Source organism: Hyperoodon ampullatus, assembly GCF_949752795.1.
Source record: "Hyperoodon ampullatus genome assembly, chromosome: 3".
Taxonomy (NCBI): domain Eukaryota; kingdom Metazoa; phylum Chordata; class Mammalia; order Artiodactyla; family Ziphiidae; genus Hyperoodon; species Hyperoodon ampullatus.
This window is the reverse complement of record NC_136916.1, coordinates 165,572,454-165,585,900: the sequence shown is the minus strand read 5'-3', so window position 1 is coordinate 165,585,900 and position 13,447 is coordinate 165,572,454.

Here is a 13,447-nt window from a genome sequence, read left to right as displayed (position 1 = left end):
TTTCTCTAGTTGCGGCGAGTGGGGGCTACACTTTGTTGCGGTGCTCAGTCTTCTCATTGCAGTGGCTTCTCTTGTTTTGGAGCACGGGCTCTAGGCACACGGGCTTCAGTAGTTGTGGCACGTGGGCTCAGTAGTTGTGGCTTGCAGGCTCTAGAGTACAGGCTCAGTAGTTGTGGCACACGGGCTTAGTTGCTCTGCGGCATGTGGAATCTTCCCGGACCAGGGCTGGAACCTGTGTCCCCTGCGTTGGCAGGTGGATTATTAACCACTGAGCCTCCAGGAAAGCCCAAACCATATGTGTTTGAGGTGGAAAAAAAAAGTTGAATATTGGTAATTCCATGTGATTAAGCCTAAAGTCTCCCAATATAAAGGAGTTACTGTTAATACTAAAAACAAAAGGGGAGTTTTCCATAAACTGTCAGCTCCAGGCCTGTCCCTGTTGTCTTATGAATAGTTGGACAACTTGCAGCAGAGCCCTGGATCTTTAGTCACTGTGTCACTGCCCTGGAAGCACAGGTAGGTCCCCTTCCCCAAGGCCACTTGCTTCCCCACTGTCTTGGAAGAGGACTTGCTAAAGGACTGCAGAAAGGTCCTCTTCCCACAGAGCAAGGGAAGCCCTCTCCCCGGCTACACAATCCTCTACCGCACAGCACAATCATTCTTTTGAGGAAAAAGCAGGAAGCCCAAAGGCTTCCATGTCGTAAATATGTGTGAGGCAGGGCCGAAGTCTGTGGCAGTGCCAAGCCACGCCATAGTGGAACTTGAACTTGAGGCCAAAGGGAAAAATCAGGGATGCTGATTCTGTCTTTATTTAAAATTTTGATATTTTATTCACTGCGGAACTTTATTCATTAATTTGGCTTTTTAAAAAACACTGCATTAAGGGAATTCCCTGGTGGTCCAGTGTTTAGGATTTGGAGCTTTCACTGCAGGGGCCTGGGCTTCAATCCCTGGTCAGGGAAGATCCTGCAAGTTGCACTGCGTGGCCAAAAAAAAAAAAAATTCGAAGCAAAAATATTGCATTAAAATATGATTCATCTTGATTACTGATTGGAGGTGCACCCCCTTAAATTTTGCACCCTCGACTTCACTGTCCTCACCCTAATTCTCACTCTAGTCTATGGGTCTCTATGTGAAGCTATTTTCTTTAATGATAGTTTTGGACGGACACTTCCGGCAAAAGTTCAAACTTTATCTCTAGAGAAAAACACAACGGTTAGGATTTACTGAGATAACAGGAAAGGAAGGCCACATCCTAACCTCAAAACTGCCCATTGTCCAAGTGACTCTCTTTGCTGCCAATTGCCTTCTCCAAGTGAGAAAGAATAAACTGATTTCATACCTATTCAGTCCAATAAAGAGCTTTCTCCTACCTCTACCTCCAGTGATAAGAGACAGGAACAGTTCATTTCCCATTGCTAAGCAACAGCAAAAACAGTGTGCAGCATCTGTGCTGGTCTGACCAGCTGATAGGAATCAGTGTCTAAAGTTCTTGTTTGCATTTTGAAGTCAACAATAATTGCAGTTCTCTATTAGTGTTCATTAAGTTGGTTTATGGCTGGACCAACTCCAGTCTCCACTTGGCGAGTTGAGTGCATTGTCCTCCTAGGGAAAGAAATATTTGGCAATAAAAACCCTGTGCTGATTTCCTCAACTCATCTCCCCTTGATAGGCTGGGAAACTATGGTCACCAGAAGTAGTTCCCCAGCCCTGGAGAACAAGGCCTCTGCTGAAGGTTCTGGAAGAGTGGGGTGGAGAACAGCGCAGAGAGGAAGGCTCCTCACTCCTTGAGCTGGCTTCTGTCCACCCCACGTTAAAAGTAGGCCAGTGGAGCAGAAGTCTATTACGTGAAATGAGCCGGGGCTGCGCCACTGCCCCAAAGCCAGCACTAAAGTTTAGAAAGAAACTTCTGAGCCTCCTTCATGGACTAGCGCCAGAAAGAGGCACTACCCAGGGACCGGATCAGCTCCTGCCTCCTCCCTGCCCTGGGAATGGGTCAAACAGTGGCCTCAGTGTAATGGTAGAAAGTTCCAGCCAGCTTGAAAGAGCCACACTTGGATGCCATTTCCCAGGTGTTGACTCACCCCGGGCACCTGAAAGGCTGCCAGCCCCCGCCGAGGAGCCCGCCTGCCACCTTACGTAACCTTCCCTTCGTCCCCAGTTCTCAGGAGTCAGGTCTGCTCTGAAAATAAAACCAGAAGACAACTTACAGCAATTAACGAGGATGTTGTGCTCCTCCTCGACCCTATTCCCAAACCCCCTTCCACTCTCAGCACTTTCCATAGCGGAAGAGTTGTTCCTGGCCGTCATCATCTTTTCTCCTCTCCGCTGGTGAAAATTTCTGAGGGCCGAGCTGGATAACAAGCCTGCTTGCACCCCCTAGTGTACACAGGAGCCCAACACCATTCAAAGTTGCGTCTGGGTGAGGCCAGGCCTGGCAAATGGGATTGTAGAGATTTATGAGTGATTGGGACTGGAGAGTCTAATTCCATGAGATCTGGGTCAAGTAAGAGGGAACCACATTTACACGCTTGATTCAGTTCATGACCCAGCAAATTGTCCTTCTTGAGTTCTCTCCCATGTTTTCTTCTTATTCTCATCTCTCTTCTGCTTGCTATGAAGCCAGAAGCTCTTTGTGCCTCCATTACTGAGAGGAAGTGAGGACCAAGCAGTCAAAGTACTTTCGTCTCCTTGAGAAGCTATAGAGTGGCCTTGGCTTGCGGTTAATATGTGCAGAAGCCTAATCGTTGTAAGGTTAGAAAGTAATGTAATAGTTTCTCTAAGAAACTCTGAAAGTCCAAAGTCACATGTTTTGCTACAGTTGTTAAAATATGTACTCATTTCTGTTGGGTACAGGGACACCCTAGGACCATGATTCCCAAACAACAGACCAGCTGTGGAAGGTTGAGGAGATCTGAACAGCAAGTTCATTTTACCTCATAATTCTGTAGATCTTTCTCTGAAAGTTGCAGCAGAGAGTTTGGTAAATGTGAAAAAGAATCTGTTCTCAGCCAACCCAGGTGGGCCCTGGAGTATGATGTGGGTATCAAGAACCATTCATTAAAAGAAGAATTGACAATCACCTAACCCAGGGTAACTAGGAGGCTTACCTACCTAGAAGCTTTAAGCAAATGGTTGCTTAAAGAATCTTTCCACGCTGACTAGTTTGATTAAAAAGTCAAGAACAGGAATGGGAAATAGGTTTAACATTATGTACTAACTTTTGTCGACTGAAGAGCCTGACACACTACATTGAGAGTGATCCTGAAGGTTCAGTTGGAGGAAAAGTATCATGATTAATTAGTGATGTCTGCCATGAGCACAGGACAGAGTGGTGGTATGCATGGCAGCTAGGCAAGAAGAAAAGAGAATGTACTATACAAACTATAATTTTATTAATTATTAAGAAATCTAAGCCATCTCAATCTTTGTGCTGTTTTTGGTCATTCTTGTATTCAGGCATTGTCATGATGGTGTGGTTTTTCTAACTTCCTGTATTAGGATGCAGGGTACTTACTGCAACCATCTTCTCCCTGCTTGGTTTACCTAATTTCTCAGCTTACTTGAAGGTTGATGTGGAATAATAACAGGATAGAGGTGAGAATGCATCTGATTCTCACCTTTCCTGAGATTATAGAGTGTAGGCTCAGTTCCCAAGTGCTAACTGAATGTTGACTAGCTACCCTGTAGGCTGGTAAGTGCTAGGGGTGTGCAGAGAAAGAGAGATGGGCACAAAAAACATTCCAAGTTTACACTCTCCTTATTTACTTGACCCACAAGAGGAATTACAGAACAGTGTTGTTGGTTGCGCACCACAATCTCAGAAGAAGGGGAGGTGGGCAGAAGGTGGAACAGCCAGGGTCATCTCCCTCCAGCCCTGTAGACCCTCATGCAGCCATGGATCAGAAGGAGAGCTGCTGAGAGTCGGGCTCAGCCCTGAAGCCATGCATCCTGTCCTGAGGGCCCCCACAGATGGCCACGGAGCACCACGGAGTCCTAGTGGGCTCCTCCCAAAATGTACCTTGAACTTCCCACTTCTCTTCATCGCCACTGCCCCTGTTCCAGTCCTGACCGTGGTCACCTCTCCCTGGACAGTGCACTGGCCTCCTAACAGCTCTCCTTGCATCTGTCCCCCTACCCTCCCACTCCCACCCCTCGGTCCCCCTCTCCTCTGGAGCCCCCTCTCCAAACGATAGTTAGTGGAGTGGTCTTTTAATATACAATTCTGACTCCATCATCACGTGCTTAATTCTTCCCTTGGGGCTTCCCAGTTTTCTCCTGAAGCCCACACTTGGAGCCACACTTCTCTCTCCGTCCCATATTCTCTATGCTCCTCTCCCCTTTACTCTTACCCTGTAGCCACACTGGCCTTTATGTGGCCCCTTGAAGTACTACTTCTGCCCTGGGGCCCTCATGCAGACCCTTCTCCCCTAAATCACCCGCCTTTCCTGTCCTTTCCTTCTTTACTTTGCTAACACCTACCTCCTACCCCGTCTCAGCTTGAATATCACCTCCTGGGGAACCCAGGCAAGGTTAGGTCCTACTTGTTATAGTTTCACAAATCACCTTATACTCTCCTTAGGTACAAGATCATAATTGTAACTAGTTATTTGTAAAATTATTTGCATAATGTCTACTCCTTGCTAGACTGTAAGCCCTGAGAGAAGAGGTCTGACACATATATGTTGCAGTGTCTCAAGGTCTTAGCACAGTCCCTAACACAGCTCTTGGCTTGTAGTAGGTGCTTAATACATATTGAATAAATTAATAAATGGAAGGGGAGAGTGATGCACGGATGTATGTATGGACAGATGCCTGGCTGGGACTTTCTGAGATTAAAGTTGACTTTAACCCCTTACTAATCATAATGGAAGAGATAAAGCCTGTGGATTTCATATCATCAGGAAAAGGTGAGTGTGGGGAGAAGAGGATGGATGGATGGATGGTTGGGTAATTCTAGGTTGTAGCTTCATTTCCCAGCAATCTGAGCTTCGCCTCTCCAAGACTCCAGAAATGAATTGCTAAAATTCCATTCCTTAAAATGCTATTTAAAAAAGGAAAAAATCCAAGTGAGAACCTAATAGATCAGAGGGAAGGCAGTCATACTTTGAGCATTCATTTATGTTGCAGGGAAAGCCGGATGAAAACAAGGCTCTTGTGTGGCTGCTTTTGCACCATTCCAGTGCACCACGGCAACCTAACTGCCAAACGATATGTTGCTTTGCCCTGGGACCTTCTGAAGTCCAAGCAGGCAGGCGAGTCTAGCAGTTTCACAGTCTAGTTTTACATACATATGGCAGACTCCAAAGACTTCTACCCACTAATTGGGCATGTAAATTACTACTTCTTGTATCAATTGCAACACAAGGGAAAATGGAATATAATATGGTTTTTGGCTCTCTAGAATCTAGTCAGGTATCTTAGGCCTGTGCTGCCAACTTTTTGGTGTCAGGAGAGCTAGGGAATGGGGCGTGAATGACTCAACAACAGGAAAAACCCAGTGGGTCTTCCAAAGGCTACACCTGGGGACAAGTTCAAGGATGCAGCCATGATTACCACAGTCCCTGCCAGTGGCGGGGTCTCTTCTCCCCTTGTGGGAGGGCATGTTGCATTGAGGTTTTCTTTGATTGTATCAGGGGTGTGGGCTCCATTCTGCCATCAAGGCCCATCCAAAGGTGGGCTGATGGACACAAACAGCATGGACAATTCTCAGGGCATGTGATATCTGCAGCCATGCCCTGTAGCACTGCTGTGTGGACGAGGGAGCATCCTTTCCTAGGATGTGGCAGAGGGCAGCTTGGCTTGGTGAGGCACTCACTCCATGCTCCCACAGTACCCCGCCAGGACCTCCCCTTGCATGGTGCTCATCATTCATGGGCCGAAATCTCTGGGCCAAAGGGACCACAGAGGGCTCGCTGGAGCTGTGCCCCAGTGCCTAGCACCATGCCCGGCCCTGGACATGGATGAGGACATGTTTGTTGATGAAGAATAAATACATGAATGAAGTTTCACGGATGTAGACATGGGCTGAATATCAATCAGAACTTTCTAGTCATTAGAACTGCCCATGATGGAATGGACTGCCTTGGAAAACACCAGTTGGGATCAGCAACTCATTGGTACAAATTCTAGTTAGGCTGCAGCAGCATAAAAGCATTTGGTGATGGGAGACTGATGTTGGGTGATGGGAGACTGATGTTGAATCATGGGCTCTGGGGTCAGACACATCTGGTGTGAGTCCTGGCTCTGCTACATGTGGCTGTGTGAGACTTGAAGGCAGTTTGCCTTCAATGTCCTCATCTGTAAAATGGGGATAATAACCCACTTTGGGGTCCCGTAAAGAAGAACCTGAGACAAGGGTATGAGCGCAGGGCCTTTATTTGGGAGGTGATCTAGGAAACCCAAGAGAAGCAGCAGTGAGAGGCAGACAGAGAAGCAGGTAAAGCCTACCAAGAGGGCCATATTAAGCCCTGCCTGGCAGGTGGGGCTCACTCCTACTGGGGAGTCTTGGAGGAATTATGTGGAATGCATTTCTCTGACGGGTGAAAATTATCTTGGGTGGCCTCAGCCTTCAGGAGCTTGAAGCAGGATTTCAGTACCCAGCCAGAGACTGAGGTCGGGCCACAGCACTGAGAGCACTGAACCCTAGCCACTAGACCAGTGGCCAGTGACAAGGCCCTGGCCCCTATGGCTTTGCAGAAAATGAATTTCCGCAAAGAAACAGGTAGTAGTGAAACAAGTAAAGTGTTTATTAGGAGGAAGAAGAGTACAGAGAGAGAGTCACACCCTCGTGGTAGTTTGAATCATTTATATGGGGCATTTCTTCCAGGTTTCCTTTAGCCAATCATCTTGCTTTGCCTGGTTCCAAGTCCATATTTGGTTTATCTCAGGGTCCTCCCATGTGTGCACGTGCGTCTCTTAGCCAAGATGGATTCTAGCGAAGAGGGCTATGGGTAGGTTGACATCACTTACTATGAGGTGTGTCCCTCCTTTTTTGACCTCCGAGGAGCCTTTCTGTGCATGGGAAGGTCTCCCTGACCTTGAGAATGAGAAATATGTGGTCTCTTATCTGGGCAGGGCTTAGCTTCTCCTCCTCTTTATCTTGGAGGATCTGTCTACAGGGGACAAACTCCAGCTGCTGTTTGTCCAGCTACTCAGCCTGGGACCCATCTATCTCCTGCCTCAGAAGGCCTGCCATCTCTCCACGACCTCCCATCTCCAGCCTTTCAGGAAAACTCCCCTGCTCTTCAAGACTGGCCTACCTTCCTCCTTCCCCAAATTGGAAGCCACTGGAGGTGGGGAACCATCTATCCAGCCGCAGCTGCAGTCAGAGGTGGACAAATATTTCCATGGTTATAGGATGGAACGAGAGTTCCATGAGAGATGGACTTGTCAAGACTACAGTCATTCAGTACATGTATTTTGAATTAATATATATGAATTAAATAAAATAGTATTCTAAAATATTCAACACAGTACCCAAAAATCAAGTGCTGCATCCAGTTGCTATTATTGTTATTATTCATTTCTTTTTCTTAATAGACAGTGATACTTTCCAAGAGGAATGGGAATCTTTTGGGGTCACACTGTAACATTTGGGCTTGAGTGTTTACTTGGGGACTCACTGTTTTGGACAAGATGGAAACGGTTCTGGCCTTGACCTACGGAATGAAAGCTCTAGAGGAGTGAGGCCAGCCTTTCAGGGATCAAGGCACACTGGAGTTCTCATCTGGCTTTTAGTGAAGCCACCATCTTTAATACTCTCTGATGTGTGGCCTAATAGTTTTATGAGTTAAACTGACAGTTTTAAAGCAGGAATAATAGGATAGTGTCAGGGAGAATTACCTCGTGACCCCGGATGTACTAAATCGTGGTTTAACTGGATGGATGCCTTGTGGAAAAAAAATACAAAAACTTGGGCAGACACCCTCATACCATTGAACTCAAACCCTACCCCAATGTGCAAACAAACAAGCGGCTGAAGTGTTTTTATCCCGTAAATCCATGCTTTGAACCTTCTGGACCAGCTTCAGCTGTGTCAACCATCACACACCTCCTGAATGAAGGCAGAGCCCCACGGCAGAAGGAAATGGAGAGACAGGTGGAATTTCTTATTTTATTGCCAGAGATGCCACATTCTGCAGAGCTGCTTTTGCAAGCGTCCGTCCTGACCTGGATCTGTTCCCTAAAGGAAATCTCTTCTCCACCCTGAACAAAGTTGGCCTCAGGGAAGAAGGCAGATGATGCCCCCTGGATGGCTGGTGTGCCCAGGGTACCATGGAGAGAGAGAACAAAAAGGATTGTTTAGAAGGAATTCAGGGGGACTGTCCACAGGCACCTTGGCATGGCTTCCTGCAGGTTTTTGTTTTTGTTTTTCTTGGCTGCACTGCACAGCTTGCGGGATATTAGTTTCCTGACCAGGGATTGAACCCTGGCCCTTGGCAGTGAAAGCATGGAGTCTTAACCACTGGACCACCAGGGAATTCCTCCCTGCAGCTTTAGAATTCTCAGGTGAGACAGACCCTTCCTCCAGGGATGGTGGCTTGGGTATGAGCCGTCCTGGCAGCTACACTGCAGTTTCTCCCATTGCCCTGCTAGTGTTTTCACACTGCACATGTCCACACCCTACTGAATGGCCACCCTGAAGACTGAAGTTCTCATTTTCAGGCATTTGATATTCTCCTGGCCTGGAAAGATGGGTGCCAGAAGCCAGCTGTCTTTCTTTTTCTCTGTGGTCTAACGTGTCCAGCCTCCTATTCCCCCAAACAAATGCTCCTGGAGCACACTGCAAAGAACAGCAGAAGAAAGAATTCTTAAAATACATTGGCTTGAGCTGCCCTGTCGATACTAATGCATTCAGGAAGCTGAGGGTGGCTCCCAGGACGGCTATGTCATGTCTGGCATTCAAATATTTAGTGGCCGAGTAATTACTGTAATAATTAATTTCCGTTGCTTAATCCAGCAATCAGGCATGTCGCTTTACACATGGGAAAATGTCAGTCCCTGTAGGCAGGGGTGTGTGTCTGTGTGTGTGTGTAAAATACAGATCAGTAATTGCTATTTTGCTAAGATCTGGATATCTCTTTGTGGAATAAATAAGATGATTTTAGTTTGGCTTTGCAGTCATAGGTTTGAAAGAAAAGGAGGAAGGTAAATAAGGAGAAAAAAAATAAATGTCCCAAATTTCAAATGCCATCCTTGTGAGAACTTTTGCAAAGTAGGGTTTGATCAAATGTTACAATTTGCAGATTTGGAAATGGCAACATGAAAGTGGTTAATCTTTCACAAATCCTGCCCTGGGCTACCCTGAGCCATCATGCTCAGTAGAAATATCCTGCAGGACACAGATGTAATTTTAACTTTTCTAGGAGCCACATTTCTTTAAAGTGCAAAAAAAGATAATGAAATTATTTTTTAAAATAAATTTTACTTAATGCACTAGATTTGAAATACTACCATTTAAAAATATAATCAATAGAACAAAATATTAATGGGATATATTACATTCTTTTTTTCATACAAAGTCTTTGAAATCTGATGTGCTTTTTACACTTGTAGCATATCTCAGTTTAGTTCAAAATTCTGTTTCTCAGTCTCACTAGCCATGTTTCAAATACCCAATAGCTACATGTGACCAGTGGCCGCTCTATTGGCCAACATGGAGACACAGGATGCTGGACAGAGTCACCTCTATGAAGCCATCACTGATACAGAAATGTATAATGGAAAAAGTTGTTTTGTGTGTCAAGGATGATCTGATTCAATTTAAACTGTTCTTGGGCACCTTGATAAGACAGAGGTAGGGTTAATCTCTTTCTTATCTTTAAACCTCCCCTTTACATTCATTTTGTGTTCATTTTCGTCTACCCAGGGTGGAGCACCTTGTGAGGACCCAGTAACGTTGAGTGAATGCCTCGCCTCATGCAACGGGGGCAGGTAGAGGAAAATAATTGAAATTGACTCTGAACTCAAGGGATTTGCCATTCGGAAGAAGAGGCTGTATCAAAACAAAATGATGGGAGGAGCTTCAAGACGGCGGAAGAGTAAGGCGCTGCGATCACCTTCCTCCCCACAAATACATCAGAAATACATCTACGTGTGGAACAACACCTACAGAACACCTACTGAATGCTGGCAGAAGACCTCAGACCTCCCAAAAGGCAAGAAACTCCCCACGTACCTGGGTAGGGCAAAAAAAAAAAAAAAAACAAAAAAAACAAACAAACAAAAACAGAGACAAAAGAATAGGGACGGGACCTGCACCAGTGGGAGGGAGCCGTGAAGGAGGAAAGGTTTCCACACACTAGAAGCCCCTTCGCGGGCGGAGACTGCGGGTGGCGGAGGGGGTAAGCTTCGGAGCCACAGAGGAGAGCACAGCCACAGGGGTGAGGAGGGCAAAGCGGAGAGATTCCCGCACAGAGGATCAGTGCCGACCGGCACTCACCAGCCCGAGAGGCTTGTCTGCTCCCCCGCCGGGGCGGGCGGGGCTGGGAGCTGAGGCTCGGGCTTCGGTCGGAGGGCAGGGAGAGGACTGGCGGCGTGAACACAGCCTGAAGGGGTTAGTGCTCCACGGCTGGCCGGGAGGGAGTCCAGGAAAAAGTCTGGACCTGCCGAAGAGGCGAGAGACCATTGTTTCGCGGTGTGCGAGGAGAGGGGATTCAGAGCGCCGCTTAAAGGAGCTCCAGAGACGGGCGCGAGCCGCGGCTATCAGCGCGGACCCCAGACACGGGCATGAGACGCTAAGGCTGCTGCTGCCGCCACCAAGAAGCCTGTGTGCGAGCACACTATCCACACCCCCCTTCCGGGGAGCCTGTGCAGCCCGTCACTGCCAGGGTCCCGTGATCCAGGGCCAAGTTCCCCGGGAGAACGCACGGCGCGCCTCAGGCTGGTGCAACGTCATGCCGGCCTCTGCCGCTGCAGGCTCGCCCCGCATCCGTGCCCCTCCCTCCCCCCGGCCTGAGTGAGCCAGAGCCCCCGAATCAGCAGCTCCTTTAACCCCGTCCTGTCTGAGCGAAGAACAGACGCCCTCCGGCGACCTACACGCAGAGGCGGGGCCAAATCCAAAGCTGAACCCCGGGAGCTGTGCGAACCAAGAAGAGAAAGGGATATCTCTCCCAGCAGCCTCAGGAGCAGCGGATTAAAGCTCCACAATCAACTTGATGTACCCTGCACCTGTGCAATACCTGAATAGACAACGAACCATCCCAAATTGAGGAGGTGGACTTTGGGAGCAACGATATATATTATTCCCCCCTTTTTCTCTTTTTGTGAGTGTGTATGTGTATGCTTCTGTGTGTGATTTTGTCTGTATAGCTTTGCTTTTACCATTTGTCCTAGGGTTCCGTCTCTCCGTTATTTTTCTTTTTTTTCTCCTTATTAATTATTTTTTATTTTAATAACTTTATTTTGTTTTATCTCTTTCTTCCTTCCTTCCTTCCTTTCTTTCTTCCTTCCTTCCTTTCTTTCTTTCTTTCTTTTCTCCTCTTTTATTCTGAGCCGTGTGGAGGACAGGACCTTGGTGCTCCAGCCAGGCGTCAGGGCTGTGCCACTGAGGTGGGAGAGCCAAGTTCAGGACACTGGTCCACAAGAGACTTCCCAGCTCCACGTAATATCAAACGGGGAAAATCTCCCAGAGATCTCCATCTCAACGCCAAGACCCAGCTCCACTCAATGACCAGCAAGCTCCAGTGCTGGACACCCTATGCCAAACAACTAGCAAGACAGGAACACAACCCCATCCATTAGCACAGAGGCTGCCTAAAATCATAATAAGGCCACAGACACCCCAAAACACACCACCAGATGTGGACCTGCCCACCAGAAAGACAAGATCCAGCCTCATCCACCAGAACACAGGCACTAGTCCCCTCCACCAGGAAGCCTACACAACCCACTGAACCAACCTTAGCCACTGGGGACAGACACCAAAAACAACGGGAACTACGAACATGCAGCCTGTGAAAAGGAGACCCCAAACACAGTAAGTTAAGCAAAATGAGAAGACAGAGAAACACACAGCAGATGAAGGAGCAAGGTAAAAACCCACCAGACCTAACAAATGAAGAGGAAATAGTCAGTCTACCTGAAAAAGATTTCAGAATAATGATAGTAAAGATGATCTAAAATCTTGGAAATAGAATGGACAAAATACAAGAAACGTTTAACAAGGACCTAGAAGAACTAAAGAGCAAACAAACAGTGATGAACAACACAATAAATGAAATTAAAAATTCTCTAGAAGGGATCAGTAGCAGAATAACTGAGGCAGAAGAACGGATAAGTGACCTGGAAGATAAAAGAGTGGCAATAACTACTGCAGAGCAGAATAAAGAAAAAAGAATGAAAAGAAATGAGGACAGTCTCAGAGACCTCTGGGACAACATTAAACATACCAAGATTCAAATTATAGGGGTCCCAGAAGAAGAAGAGAAAAAGAAAGGGACTGAGAAAATATTTGAAGAGATTATAGTTGAAAACTTCTCTAATATGGGAAAGGAAATAGTTAATCAAGTCCAGGAAGCACAGAGAGTCCCATACAGGACAAATTCAAGGAGAAACATGCCAAGACACATATTAATCAAACTATCAAAAATTAAATACAAAGAAAAAATATTAAAAGCAGCAAGGGAAAAACAACAAATAACACATAAGGGAATCCCCATAAGGTTAACAGCTGATCTTTCAGCAGAAACTCTGCAAGCCAGAAGGCAGTGGCAGGACATATTTAAAGTGATGAAGGAGAAAAACCTACAACCAAGATTACTCTACCCAACAAGGATCTCATTCAGATTCGACAGAGAAATTAAAACCTTTACAGAGAAACAAAAACTAAGAGAATTCAGCACCATCAAACCATCTCTACAACAAATGCTAAAGGCACTTCTCTAGGCAGGAGACACAAAAGAAGGAAAAGACCTACAGTAACAAACTCAAAACAATTAAGAAAATGGTATTAGGAACATACATATCGATAATTAGCTTAAATGTAAATGGATTAAATGCTCCAACTAAAAGACATAGACTGGCTGAATGGATACAAAATCTAGGCCCGTATATTTGCTGTCTACAAGAGACCTACTTCAGACCTAGGGACACATACAGACTGAAAGTAAGGGGATGGAAAAAGATAATCCATGCAAATGGAAATCAAAAGAAAGCTGGAGTAGGAATTCTCATATCAGACAAAATGGACTTTAAAGCAAGACTATTACAAGAGACAAAGAAGGACACTACATAATGAGCAAGGGATCAATCCAAGAAGAAGATATAGGAATTGTAAATATTTATACACCCAACGCAGGAGCACCTCAATACATAAGGCAAATGCTAACAGCCATAAAAGGGGAAATCGACAGTAACACAATCATAGTAGGGGACTTTAACACCCCAGTTTCACCAATGGACAGATCATCCAAAATGAAAATAAACAATGAAACACAAGCTTTAA